Genomic DNA, 12395 nt, shown 5'->3' on the forward strand with positions numbered 1-12395 from the left:
TCTCTCCTGCAGGGTGCTGGGGTGTCTCAGTGTTGAGGTGGCTGTGCTCTGTCTCTCCTGCAGGGTGCTGGGGTGTCTCAGTGTTGAGGTGGCTGTGCTCTGTCTCTCCTGCAGGGTGCTGGGGTGTCTCAGTGTTGAGGTGGCTGTGCTCTGTCTCTCCTGCAGGGTGCTGGGGTGTCTCAGTGTTGAGGTGGCTGTGCTCTGTCTCTCCTGCAGGGTGCTGGGGTGTCTCAGTGTTGAGGTGGCTGTGCTCTGTCTCTCCTGCAGGGTGCTGGGGTGTCTCAGTGTTGAGGTGGCTGTGCTCTGTCTCTCCTGCAGGGTGCTGGGGTGTCTCAGTGTTGAGGTGGCTGTGCTCTGTCTCTCCTGCAGGGTGCTAGGGTGGCTCAGTGTTGAGGTGGCTGTGCTCTGTCTCTCCTGCAGGGTGCTGGGGTGTCTCAGTGTTGAGGTAGCTGTGCTCTGTCTCTCCTGCAGGGTGCTAGGGTGTCTCAGTGTTGAGGTGGCTGTGCTTATTCATGCCCAGTTTGTACATTTTAAAATGCATACAAATGCAGTTAAAGTGTTTGGGGGAAAAATCAGGATGTGGCCAACAGCCAACTGCTCAAGGACTTATACACTGCACAGCCGGTTATCATTATCATATACACGCGTATCTTAAACAACGACGACTTGACCTTATATTGCCCTTTATCAAGTTAAAATATCAAGATGCTATACAGCATAGATTTACAGTACATGTGGCTGAAACGTCTCCAAATCACATAACGAAAATGTATCGTTGCCGCTCACTACAATTTTGTTTACAGTTGGATTCTAAGTTTTATGCTTACAAAACAAACAAAAAAACAGCAGTGTATTCCAGTAGGTAAACTAACATGAAAATTAAGCGAATCCACCCCCAAAAAAGTCCTTGTAGAACTGAAGCTGACAGAATACAGAACACGTGTTTGTTTAAGACCGCTAAACGTGAAACACTGCACAGTGCAATGCAACTGAAAGCCATCCTTGCTTATCATTTCACGCACTGTAATCGACGCTGCACAATGCACGCATCGCCCGGATGTTGCACTACTAACGTGACAGTTGCATGTCACAATATCTGTCCGTCGTATTTCTCCCATGCCTCAACATCCATGCGTTCTCTGTTGCGCAATGTCGGAGGCAGGGCTCTTTGTCATGTCTTTAAGTATTTTTTTTTTATGTATCTTCTGCATAGCTCAAGCGGTCTGGCTGTGATGTCATGAACCGCTTCACACAAGCTGAATGCAGTACAGTACAGTGTTAAGCAGTGAAAGATTGGTTAGTCACTGGTAAGTACTGTAATGTATGGTACAGTAGCCTAAATAGCCTCAACACAGCCCATGTAGTAAAATATAACTGAGTACTTGCATTCACTGTACAGTATGTGGAATAACACACACACACACACACACACACACACACACACACACATGCATACACACACGTATATTTAAAATGAAAAGCAGCATACTCTATAAATATGTCAACCATTTACAAATAGAGGACCCTCCCTATTGTAAGGCTTGGGCAAATGTTAAGTGGCCAGAACAGTATCATACACGCACGGTACACCCCTTTCCCTGGAGTAATGGGTCATTCCATTCCACCCCACCCTGGTCTTGCTCCAGGGACTGTCAGTAGGACTGTATCATTAACAAGGTCGAAGGGTAAAGCTGCAGTCTGCTAGTGCAATAAACACTGGGACCCAGGCCAGGGCTCCACACCTTTCCGGCACAGAACCAGTGATGTCAGACCTCCACAGTCACACAGTGTGCCCTTTCCTCATGTGCTTTGCTTAGGAAACTCCCAGGGCTTAAAGCAATGGATTCCATTTGCATAGGAAGCTGAAACAGCTGTATGTGAAACACTACCATAAATGTGCCAGGCAGTTTTGCAGTTTGCTTTTCCCAGGCTCCTGTAATGTGCACATTATGCACAGGGTTTAATTTTTAAATGCACCTCCAGCATTGCTTGCCGAAGGAGTGCCTGTGTCCGTGGAGCTGACATCACAGCAGCTTATCCTTTCTCCAGTCTCCCACCTCTGCCTTGCTTTGCTGTGGTCAGATGGATCTCACATGATAGTGTGACTCAAAGGGTGGCAGTGTGTTAATAGCTGGCCTGGGGGACTAGGAGTTGCACAAGACTAATGCCTGCAGCTGTTTGACTGGGCAAACAAGGACACATGTTGACACAGTGTGTAAAGGTTGTGGTTATAGTGTCTGAAAGTACTGTTCCAGATGTAATGCATACTGTAAATACTTTTGCAGAGTATTCTGTTGCATTCAAACATGCAGTCGTAGAATGCAGCTCATATCGGCTAGCTTAACTGAAGTTCAATACACATTCAGCAATCACAGTGAGGGGTTGTTGAGTACAGCGTGTCTATGGTGATTCATTTAACCCCTGCAGGGGGGTGATTAAAGCAGTTTCCTGCCTTGTAATTATTCTCAGTGGGATGTTGTCTTTTTTGCATTGGGCAGATCTGAGAGATTGCTTTAATAATCGACTCTTTCTCATGCACACTAACATGCCCTCTGGACACGGTAAGCTGTAACACACGTCATATAGTCTACCACATGTGTAGTTTTGCCATGCTTAGACTATGCATTTACCACAGATCTCCATGGTTTTTAATATGCTTTACCAGACCTCTTGGTGCTATATTGCGCTTGTATATAATTTAACATGCTTGCAATGTGCTTTACTACTTCACCATGTTGGTATGCTTTAACATTTTAAAATGTCATAATCAATACAACGGATATCTATCAATCTATCTATCTATTATCAATCTAGCTATCACCATTTTTTATTTTCATTTTCGAAATTTAAAATAATTTGTGTGAACTCTATGGATTTTGAGAAGTTTATATATATATATATATATATATATATATATATATATATATATATATATATATATATATATATATATATATATACTGCTCCGTTATTGAATCGTATTTTGTCATGTACTTGCTAGAACTGAAGTCATTGTATTTTATCTTGCTCTTAATTGTACTGTGATTCTTGAAATGTATTTTTGTTTACGACTGTAAGTCGCCCAAGATAAGGGCGTCTGCTAAGAAATAAATAATAATAATAATAATTATTATTTATATATATATAGGCCTATATATTACAATTCTGATGTAGTGTACTTGGATTTTGTGTTTGATAGATTTTTATTTTTATATGCGATCTCTGATAATCAGAATTATTTTACTTACGGAATCAAAGATATAAAAAAAAGTCAGTGGTGTTATCCCTTACAGAACGAGAATATATTTTAAGATATTGAGAAATAGAATGTAATATATTGATTAATATATTTCAATATATTGAAGATTACAAAAGGTATTATAGAATATATGCCCATATATTTTCATTATATTGTACAATATATAAATCATACACTAATATTAGTTTTTTTGACATGTGAATACTTTTAAAGTAATTATCGAAATGCAAAAAACAAATAAACATTCAAGAATATTAAAGACTAAAATGGCAATATACTGCATGTCAATATATTTACAAAATATATTTTCCTTCCATAAGGGTTTGCACACTTCGCATGAGCGCGCACACACCTCACACAGTGTCCCGTGGGAAAGCGCTCGGGCTTGAGGCTCCCATGGAATTCTCCCTCCCTCCGTCCCACTCTCTTTCATCACCTGAGGAAGTCTCAAAGAGCGCAGCTGCTTGTAAGTCAGTAGTCTCCTCAGCTCACCCTATACTTGCCTCCAACTGATAATTACACAATACAGCACTTTATATGGAGCTGGAAATGCATGTGGTTGCGTGCAATACCTGAGCAATGAGATCACTGGGGATCGGAAGGATGCTGTTGTGGTGGAAGTGAACGATCTCTGTACGACGACAACAACATAGCCTTGTAGTTGCGTAGCGTGGTTGCACCCCCTTACACAACTCAGAAATCCAAAAGTAATCAACGCATAATGTGAAAAAAAAATAACAGAACTATTTGCATTGCAATTGAAGACAGCAGCTAGTGTAGATTTGGAAAGTCATTGTGAACAGCGGTGTGCACATGTACTAGAGCACCCCATTGCTTCTGTTTTGATTTGCTGTGCACATCACACCACTGTAACTGAAAATCATGGGAAACAGGCACTTTTGTGATTGTCTGATTTAATGGATGATTTTAATAGGCCACACATGCAATTAATTAAAAATAGTCAGAGGAAAGGAACACACAGCCACACATGGTAAAATGCATGAGACTTTTTAGAAGTTGTTTAAGATGCCTAATTAAAGCACAACATGGTCTAACATGCTGCCTATTGTTTCTATATCACTAATTACTGACCAAAAACTTAAATTTGCATGTTGCATTTTTCTACTCTGGTGCATTGTGAGCATCAACAATTTACTCAAAGCCTCCACTAGTGTTTTCTACTATTATAACAACCTTGACTTGCATAAAGAAGGAAAAACATTGAGTTTAATTGCTCACATCACTCGATTTTCAAGGTGTGGTATCCGAAGCATAATCAACAAGTACAGAGAAATGTCATCTGTAATTGACAAACCCAGGACTGGAAGACCCAAAAAGCTGTCCAACAAGGATGAGCAATACTTGAAGATAATATCCTTAAGGAATAGAAAGAAGTATTGCTCATCCTTGACAGCTTTTTGGGTCTTCCAGTATATTTTGCGATTTCATTTTCGGTAACGTCAAAAAATCACTATCCAGCAAGATGCAGGTTTGCCCACTGTTTTGCTTTGTTGTGTTCTGCATGATGACATAATTTGAGGGAGTTTGGAAAAAAAACTATTGACCAAAAACAGCGTCACAAGGGCAATAGCTGGATCTATTTTTAACCAATCACATGCCAGAATTTCTAAAGACAGATTTATATATATATAAATAACCAAGGATAACTACCAAAGAGATACAAGCTGAACTCCAAGGTGAAGGTACGTCAGTTTCTGATCGCACCATCCGTCGCTTTTTGAGCGAAAGTGGGCTCCATGGAAGAAGACCCAGGAGGACTCCACTTTTGAAAGAAAAACATAAAAAAGCCAGACTGGAATTTGCTAAAATGCATATTGACAAGCCACAATCCTTCTGGGAGAATGTCCTTTGGACAGATGAGTCAAAACTGGAGCTTTTTGGCAAGTCACATCAGCTCTATGTTCACAGACGAAAAAATGAAGCTTTCAAAGAAAAGAACACCATACCTACAGTGAAACATGGAGGAGGCTCGGTTATGTTTTGGGGCTGCTTTGCTGCGCCTGGCACAGGGTGCCTTGAATCTGTGCAGGGAACAATGAAATCTCAAGACTATCAAGGCATTCTGGAGCGAAACGTACTGCCCAGTGTCAGAAAGCTCTGTCTCCTCCCACAGAATAATGACCCAAAACACACAGCTAAAAGCACCCAAGAATGGATAAGAACAAAACATTGGACTATTCTGAGTGGCCTTCTATGAGTCCTGATCTGAATCCTATCGAACATCTATGGAAAGAGCTGAAACTTGCAGTCTGGAGAAGGCACCCATCAAACCTGAGACAGCTGGAGCAGTTTGCTCAGGAAGAGTGGGCCAAACTACCTGCTAACAGGTGCAGAAGTCTCATTGAGAGCTACAGAAAACATTTGATTGCAGTGATTGCCTCTAAAGGTTGTGCAACAAAATATTAGGTTAGCGGTCCCATCATTTTTGTCCATGCCATTTTCATTTGTTTTATTATTTAAAAAATCAAAAGCAAAGTCTGATTTCTATTAAATATGGAATAAACAATGGTGGATGCCAATTACTTTTGTCAGTTTCAAGTTATTTCAGAGAAAATTGTGCATTCTTCGTTTTTTGTGGAGGGGTACCAACAAATTTGAGCACGTCTGTATGTGTATATATATATATATATATATATATATATATATATATATATATATATATATATATATATATATATAATGTGTGTGTGTATATATACAGTATATATGATATAGATAGATATAAGAGCAGGCTGTGTGCTTTACCTGTTGTGCAGGAGCTCAGTGAGTAGCTGGGTCTCTTCTGTGTCTGCTACCCTGGTGCTGGGGTGTCTCAGTGTTGAGGTGGCTGTGCTCTGTCTCTCCTGCAGGGTGCTGGGGTGTCTCAGTGTTGAGGTGGCTGTGCTCTGTCTCTCCTGCAGGGTGCTGGGGTGTCTCAGTGTTGAGGTGGCTGTGCTCTGTCTCTCCTGCAGGGTGCTGGGGTGTCTCAGTGTTGAGGTGGCTGTGCTCTGTCTCTCCTGCAGGGTGCTGGGGTTTCTCAGTGTTGAGGTGGCTGTGCTCTGTCTCTCCTGCAGGGTGCTGGGGTGTCTCAGTGTTGAGGTGGCTGTGCTCTGTCTCTCCTGCACGGTGCTGGGGTGTCTCAGTGTTGAGGTGGCTGTGCTCTTTCTCTCCTGCAGGGTGCTGGGGTGTCTCAGTGTTGAGGTGGCTGTGCTCTGTCTCTCCTGCACGGTGCTGGGGTGTCTCAGTGTTGAGGTGGCTGTGCTCTGTCTCTCCTGCAGGGTGGGGAGCTGGATGCAGGACGAGGTCTTGTCTTTCTTGCGCAGTCGGGGCAGGATGCTCTGACGAAACAGGCTGAAGCCGTGACCGGAGAAACGTTTGGGAGAGCGCAGCAGGTCCAGGGAGGAGCCGAGGGAGTGTTTCCGAGTTACTCTCCTCGGGGCTGGAGAACAGTGGGGGCCAGGGGAGCCTCCTCCTGAGAGCAGCACAAGAGAATAAAGGCAATTACACGTGAAGCCCCTTAGAAACTACTTGATGGGCCATATTCCCCCAAATAATTTGAAGGAATGTTTTTAAATGAGCGTATAAACATAACATTCTCTTATGTTGAATATTGCTTTGAGAAGAGACTGCTAACCTTTTCTAAAACAGTCCTGAAAGTTTGGTGAATAGGTCCTGATATTGATTGGTCAGGGCAGACCAACAGATGGCTCTTGGGCTCTACAGTACAGTATATCGTTCATTGAGATCAATGATACTTGTCTTCAACTGATAATCACAGAAACATAAATATATGTGGATGTATTGCTTTGTTTCTAAAGTAGACTAAAGTGTCTGCCATTGTTACCTCTGTGTTGGCTCTCATTGTGATGATGCTGTTTGATATGGGAGAGGATGAGCTCCCTGTCAGTCTGATTCTCAACCCCGGCCTCTCTGAGATCAGCATCCGTCACACACAGGAGACCCTGAAACACACAGCGAGACCCTGAAACACACAGCGAGACCCTGAAACACAGCGAGACCCTGAAACACACAGCGAGACCCTGAAACACACAGCGAGACCCTGAAACACACAGAGAGACTCTGAAACATACAGCGAGACCTTGAAACACACAGAGAGACCCTGAAACACACAGTGAGACTCACAAACACACACACACACACACACACACAGCGAGACTTGCAAACCAGCCAAACACACACATACACAGACTCACACTGACACACACACACAGACACTGACACTGACACACACAAGCACTGAGCCTAAATACATATGTATGCTTTGCATGCTTTTATACCAAGACAACCACTCATCCGATTTGTAAAGAAACTTGCAAAGGATATTCTTTAACACAAATCATTGAGGGGGCATAGCGGTTCTGTGTCTGTCTGTTCGACTGTCTGTCTGTACAGCACACTTCTCTTTTTACACATATCTAGAGAATGGCTTGTCCAATGGTGAGCAAACTTGCTAAGTATCACAATCTGTCTGTACATACTATGGATGCAGACTTGTTTTTTAATGATACTGCTGGTGCTAATTGTGTGTTTCCTGCTGTGTTGCTGACACAGGGAAGCTGCACTTTATGTGTCAAATCACGCACAAGGAATGATGCATCTCCACTCCCAATCATTGCAAAGCAGAAGTTATAATTGAGGGGGTTTAAGTGGCAATGCTGATGCATTACAAGGTTTTGCCCACCCAACCATATCTTACCTCTAAGCCATAATACTCTCTCTCCAGCACCTTGCTGTACTGTGACAGCCCCAACTGGCCCAGCCACCAGGATATAGAGGAGCGATTGTTCATGACGTCTCACGGAATCAGAGCCCCGCACCTCCTAACTATGGAGACAGCAGAGGAAAGCCTGCGATGACGATGACACAGTCAGGAACTTGTTTTGCAACGTCATGGAACTGCAGCCTAGAAAATTATGCACTTCTATTTGCTATGTACAGCAGGTCTTAAGTGTGCAGTTTTGAAAGAACCACATGATTATCTTTCTTCATTTTAGTAAGTGAGCACTCTCTTCTGGTTCAAAGCATGTTACTAGTCAATCAATATGGGAAGCAGATGGTTGGTTAATAACAGAAAATACACTGTTGATGGGGAAGTGGCCAATGCAGTGCAATGCTCTCTGAAAGCAGGTCTTGTAAACAGAGATGTCATTAAGCTAGTGTAGTACACGATACCACGTTTTAAAATAAAAATGCATGTTTACTATAACATGTGTTTCTTTCAAAACTGCACATTTAAGACCTATATAGGAATGTGAACAACAGGTAAGATTTATGATATTATTTTGTTATGCAATAAAACAATAAAACGTGCTTTTGTATAGCGTTGTTCATGCAGAGAATCCCAGGGCACTTGACAATAAAAACTCAAAAAAGATCAAAGTGTTTTCTTTTAGTTTTACCTCGGAATCTATGAATCACAGTTTGGCGTTTCTAAATAAACAATAAAAATGTGCGTTAAGCTTTAATCCAAATGGACCTGCAGCAAAAATGAACACAAGATGGAATGCATGCTAAAATTCCTGCTAAACAGAGTAAGATTCTTTAAGTACTCCCTTTTGCTATAGACAACTCAGCCATTTCTTCCCCTATTTTTTAGAAGTTACTAATGCTTTGGAAATCAATATTTTATATGCACTTACCAAAACAGAGGAAGATGGAAGCTGTCACAATAAGTAGATGCCGTTTTGCGATGGCCCAGCGATAAAACAACAAATCTTCCCAAATAGTTTACTGTTTCTGTACTCGCCATAACCCCAGAAAGACAAAAAAGCAATGTGAGTTTGTCAAACTCGTGATTGGTTGAGCCCCAAGGGCACACAGAACCGTCGGGTTATTTCTTGGAAATTTACAGTGACTGATAAAGTGCGTGTTCTGACAGCTTTGCATATCTTTAATTCCTGCCCTCGAGTCAAGGCTGTGTCCTTGCACGAAGACTACACTAAAGAAAAGGCTTTAAAACCACCACACTGGGTCATCTTTATTAAGCTTTTGCATCTCATTTTACTTCTTTGAGGAAAAATCAGCGGTTGTTGAAAATCAACAACTTCTAGGTGCAGGCCTTGCTGTCTGGGCTGACCCTTCTAAAAGTTTCCAGTAGTAAAAGCATAGCAAAGTGTAATAAAGCACAGCGAAAGCATGGTAAAGCACAGGTCATTTCACAAGTAGAATGCCACCCCAAAATGTTCTCCTTTTTCTAAGAAAACATTACAACTGGGGATGGAGAGTTTGCAACTTCACTCAGACTCCTTGCTAACTAAATATCTTGGGATCCCTGAATAGATAATTGACTCATCTTTAAAAATATGCTAAGGATTTTAATGAGCAATCCGTCTCACAAGTTCAGTGGTACCCTCAATATGATTCATTTACTAACACTGCTGAATGACTAGGTGAAGTATTTGTTCTCTGTTTTACTCAAAAAAGGATTTTCCTGAGTAAGCCATCAGGGCTTACTCATAAAAAAGTATCACATAGTAAAAGCATAGCAATGTGGAATAAAGCACAGTGAATTCATTAGTAATGCATTAGTAAGACCTCAACTAGAATATTGTGTTCAGTTCTGATCACCTCGTTACAAAAAGGATATTGCTGCTCTAGAAAGAGTGCAAAGAAGAGCAACCAGAATTATCCCGGGTTTAAAATGCATGTTGTATGCAGACAGGTTAAAAGAATTGAATCTGTTCAGTCTTGAACAAAGAAGACTACGCGGTGATCTGATTCAAGCATTCAGAATTCTAAAAGGTATTGACAATGTCGACCCAGGGGACTTTTTCGACCTGAAAAAGGACCAGGGGTCACAAATGGAGATTAGATAAAGGGGCATTCAGACAGAAAATAGGAGGCACTTTTTTACACAGAGAATTGTGAGGGTCTGGAACCAGCTCCCCAGTAATGTTGTTGAAGCTGACACCCTGGGATCCTTCAAGAAGCTGCTTGATGAGATTTGGGGATCAATAAGCTACTAACAACCAAACGAGCAAGATGGGCCGAATGGCGTTCTCTCGTTTGTACTTACATATATCCTGCAAAACAATTTATATATGAAGTACATTGTAACGATGCATAATGACATTGTAATGATGTGAAATCACACATTTATTTCCTATATAACTACGATGTAATTAGAGACAATGTATAAAGCGATACCCAATAAACACCACATGTTTATATCAAAGTCATGCCAACAGATGGCACTGTGGCACAATTTAAAATCCCTTTCTGACTTTAAGATGAGGAGAGATCTGACTTGTGTCTATCAGAGGAGTTTGTTGTGTGGAAGACCCTGCGTGTGTCTGGAGCAGTTCAACACACTGAAGTCAATAACCTATTCTTTGAGTGTGCTTAGTGTTTAATGCAACCGGATCCTTTTTTTGTACAAAATATCCTCTCAATAGTGACACGTCTAGTGGTACTCAAACGTACGGTTCAGATTTCCCATGTGATGAAACTGCTCTGGTGGGTTTAAAATCACTTGCAGGTTTGCCTGTGTTCATTCTGAATGTCAATAATTTGCTGTGTGTGTGGGTGTGAAGTAAAATGTCATCCTTTTAACTTATAGAGTGAAAAGGGGAAGTCATTAAGTCAGACGCAAGTTTGATATATTTTGTTTATTAAAGAGATGCATGTTTATATACATATATATATATATATATATATATATATATATATATATATATATATATATATATACATATATATATATATATATTTTAGCTCAAAGAGCCAGCTGCCCAACGTTTCGATATGTTGTACATATCTTTCTCAAGGGAGCCATATATATATATATATATATATATATATATATATATATATATATATATATTAGGGACATATTTTCAAAGTGTTTCCACCATTCTTTAATTAACTCCTTTTTTTTAAAAAAAAACATGTTAATGTCGACAATGAAAAACCAAACACACTGAGAGTGCTTGAGAGGTCTTGAAATATAGACCTTAGTTGTTCAGTTCTAGTCTTGTAAAATGAACAGACATTTTACATCTTTCAAAAAATACGAGTTAATTAAAGAGTAAAGCAGACTGTGATGACAGTCCAGTTTGTTCTCATTCCAAAAAGTCGGTTCCAGGTTTTATTATTATTATTATTATGATTATTATTATTATTATTATTATTATTATTATTATTCATTTTTTATGATTATTTACAGTGTTTGCAATTATTAATAAAAATGGAAGGAGACAAAAAAGAAAAAAAAATTGCTTGCATAAGATGCTGAATGTTATTATTTAGTTTTAATTGAGTGCAATTCTGAAACCTGGGACACTGCCAAGCTTGAAAAACAAACAAACAAAAAAATATATATATATTTTTAAATAAAAACACTCAGCATTACATGTGATTACAGAAACTATGGCAAAGCATGGATAATTTTAGTCTCAATGTCTTCAATAAAAATAGGAACCATTGAACCACTGGCAGGAACAACTTCCTACACCACCAAACGTGTTTCCCTAAAACGTGCTGACTCTCGTTTTTACAACACTTTTACGGACAGGGTAAAAATAACTGTGCTTTTTTACATTTGACAGTTTTGGGCAGGCCTTAGCATTTATCACTTACTGGAATTCGCAAAGTATTCCCGGGGTTATTTCAAGTCCTTTCTTAAAACAGTTTTTTTTCTTTCACAATAAAATAGTGTATTATAACTAGGATGCAACAGGAGTTGCATCCTATTTATTTGTATAAATGTCATGAACGACATGTGGGCGAGAGAATAATCCATTTAAAATACCAATAACTATGGGCCATATCTTTATTTAACTCCTAACCGCCTGTTACTTTAACACAACCTAGAACCCAACAACAAAGTGATAGCTTTCAAGTTCTTTAAGCGCTCTCAAGAAGATTTTCACTTTGTAACATTAATATGATTTGTTTGGTCTCCTTTTTCCAAAAAATAGGAGTTCATTCAGGAATGGAGGAAACGCTTTGAAAATAAGAGAAGATATGCACATGCCTCTTAACTCTACTGGTGTGTGTGTGATTGCAAGGCCTTCTGGGAGTTGCAGTCTTTATCTCTTGCCTCTCTTTAGAAAAATGACTAAAACTCTCGCGTGTTTGCCTTGTGGTTACTCAGTATATCAGATAAGAGGAAACT

This window comes from Acipenser ruthenus, chromosome 36, assembly GCF_902713425.1.
Source record: "Acipenser ruthenus chromosome 36, fAciRut3.2 maternal haplotype, whole genome shotgun sequence".
Taxonomy (NCBI): domain Eukaryota; kingdom Metazoa; phylum Chordata; class Actinopteri; order Acipenseriformes; family Acipenseridae; genus Acipenser; species Acipenser ruthenus.